General features: G+C 67.2%; 1 non-coding gene across 1 annotated transcript in view; it reads right to left on the minus strand.

Annotated features, from left to right (window-relative positions):
- LOC144490533 (5.8S ribosomal RNA) overlaps positions 1–68 on the minus strand; it is a 154-nt gene extending 86 nt beyond the window's left edge. Inside the window, exon 1 of the ribosomal RNA XR_013497283.1 lies at positions 1–68. This exon is cut by the window's left edge and continues 86 nt beyond it. This is a non-coding gene — a ribosomal RNA (5.8S ribosomal RNA).
- Positions 69–2500: the final 2432 nt, after the last annotated feature.

Genomic DNA, 2500 nt, shown 5'->3' on the forward strand with positions numbered 1-2500 from the left:
ACATTAATTCTCGCAGCTAGCTGCGTTCTTCATCGACGCACGAGCCGAGTGATCCACCGCTAAAAGTTGTATCGGGTTTCGGATCGGTTGCCCGATCCTGGGACGCGCAAAACGCTCCCCCGCCGACGTGACGGTGGAGCCCCAGCCTGGCGCGTACCACGGCGTGAGCCCGGAGGCGCACGCACTCGAGCGACAATCAAGCGAAAAAAAGGAGGAATCAGGGCGCTCGCAGGCGTTGAGTGCCGGCGTGGGTGAGGGGCCGGGGCCCGCCACGCGCCGTCACGCCCCGCAACAGCCAGAGGCAGAGTTCTCTGGTGTCACCGTCTGGCGGTAGGCTCGAGAGTCGAGGCGAGGCCGCAGCGGACTGAGTCGGGTGCAAGCCGCGGAGGACAGGCCGACGCTACGGGCGCAAGCCGACCCCGCACGCCCCAACCTCGGCGGGCTGGGGAAGGGGGCGCGGCGGAACGCTCGCAAGCGCGGCTGCCCCCGCGGACAGGCACATTCTCTCGAACGCGGTGGACGCTCGCTCAAGTCAGCACGAGACCAGACCGGACCGACAGGCGGACAACGAATCTTTAAACCTCGCACCCACCCTCCGCACACGGGTGCCGGAGGAATGGTGAGCATGAACAGGTACCCCTCACCGGGCTTTGAAGAGAGTGACTAGAATGCGACCAAAGCTTCACCGCGGCGGGAGACAAAAAGGCCCCTGACTGCACCAGAACGTCTCCCTGCGGAGTCACACAGTGGCCGTTCACCGTGGTCCCGTCGACAAGCCGCCAGGACAAGCACCCAAGCCCGCAGCAGCTCTCTTCGTTTCAACTGCGGATGTAATGCTGCAAGGCGGTGGCAAGGTCACGTCGCAGCCCGCAAGCCGTCGCCAAGGCGAGAGGAAGACGGTCCCCACAGCGGGCACACACAGACGGACGTGGAGCACGGGGCGGCGGCCCACAGGTGCGCACACGCGCCGTGCCGAGGATCGGTGCGGACGCCGGTGACATCGCACCCGGCAGAGCGGCTAGGCAGAAGTCGCTGCGGAGGAGGAGCACCGTCGGCGGAACGGTCTGCTGGCGGGCGAGGGACCAAACGAGCAGCTAGAACGGGCGGAGTGGACCGGACTGCAGAAGCGGAGTGAGTGCGTGGCTGACGCCACCGTCTCCCTCCGAGCGTCTGCTCGCGCCGGCCAAACCGCCGAACCGCTGAACGAAAGGACCGCATCGTCCCACGCAGGCAGGCCGGCCGTGTTGCCGTGCGTGCCCCCACCTCTCGGACGGACTGCAAAGACACCCTACGAAGCCAACGGCGAAGCCCTTCCAACGGCGCAGGCGTAGCGTGTGCGGCACCCGCATGGACTTGCCGGCGTGCAACCGAGCGTGTGCGTGCTCGTCGGTGGCGGCGCCCGCGCGCCGGCCCAACCGAGTGGGACCGAGATCGACGTCGCCCGGCTTCGGCGGAACGTGCGTACGGGTGACCAGGCCCGTTCGACGGGTACGGCGAAATTGTCGGTGTGACCTCCCACCCGCGTGGGAGGCGCCAGCGTCAGTACGGGCCACGGCCCCGGGGCCAACCCCCGTGAGGCTCTCCTGCCTGGCCCAACCGGCGCAGCCTTCGAGTTCAAGGAGTGACGGGCCGCCCTCCCCGGAGAGGTGGCGGGCCCCCGGCCGACAAAGATCCTTCACAACGTGTTCACCAACAGAAACCTTGTTACGATTTTTATTCTGTGTTACGGGTTTCGGTTCGGGCCCCCGGAGAGGTTGTCCGATACCTGGCCCCGGGGCCGGCCCCCGTGGGGCTCTCCTGCCTGGCCCAACCGGCGCCAGCCTTCGCGTTCAAGGAGTGACGGGCCGCCCTCCCCGGAGAGGTGGCGGGCCCCCGGCCGACAAAGATCCTTCACAACGTGTTCACCAACAGAAACCTTGTTACGATTTTTATTCTGTGTTACGGGTTTCGGTTCGGGCCCCCGGAGAGGTTGTCCGATACCTGGCCCCGGGGCCGGCCCCCGTGAGGCTCTCCTGCCTGGCCCAACCGGCGCCAGCCTTCGCGTTCAAGGAGTGACGGGCCGCCCTCCCCGGAGAGGTGGCGGGCCCCCGGCCGACAAAGATCCTTCACAACGTGTTCACCAACAGAAACCTTGTTACGACTTTTATACCGTGTCGGGTTTCGGCTCGGGCCCCCGGAGAGGTTGTCCGATCCTGGGACGCGCTAAACGCTCCCCCGCCGACGTGACGGTGGAGCCCCAGCCTGGCGCGTACCACGGCGTGAGCCCCGGAGGCACACGCACTCGAGCGACAATCAAGCGAAAAACCTTTCTCGGAGGCAACAGGGCGCTCGCAGGCGTTGAGTGCCGGCGTGGGTGACGGGCCGGAGCCCGACACGCGCCGTCACGCCCCGCAACAGCCAGAGGCAGAGTTCTCTGGTGTCACCGTCTGGCGGAAGGCTCGAGAGTCGAGGCGAGGCCGCAGCGGACTGAGTCGGGTGCAAGCCGCGGAGGACAGGCCGA

Source organism: Mustelus asterias, unplaced genomic scaffold, assembly GCF_964213995.1.
Source record: "Mustelus asterias unplaced genomic scaffold, sMusAst1.hap1.1 HAP1_SCAFFOLD_3403, whole genome shotgun sequence".
Taxonomy (NCBI): Eukaryota; Metazoa; Chordata; class Chondrichthyes; order Carcharhiniformes; family Triakidae; genus Mustelus; species Mustelus asterias.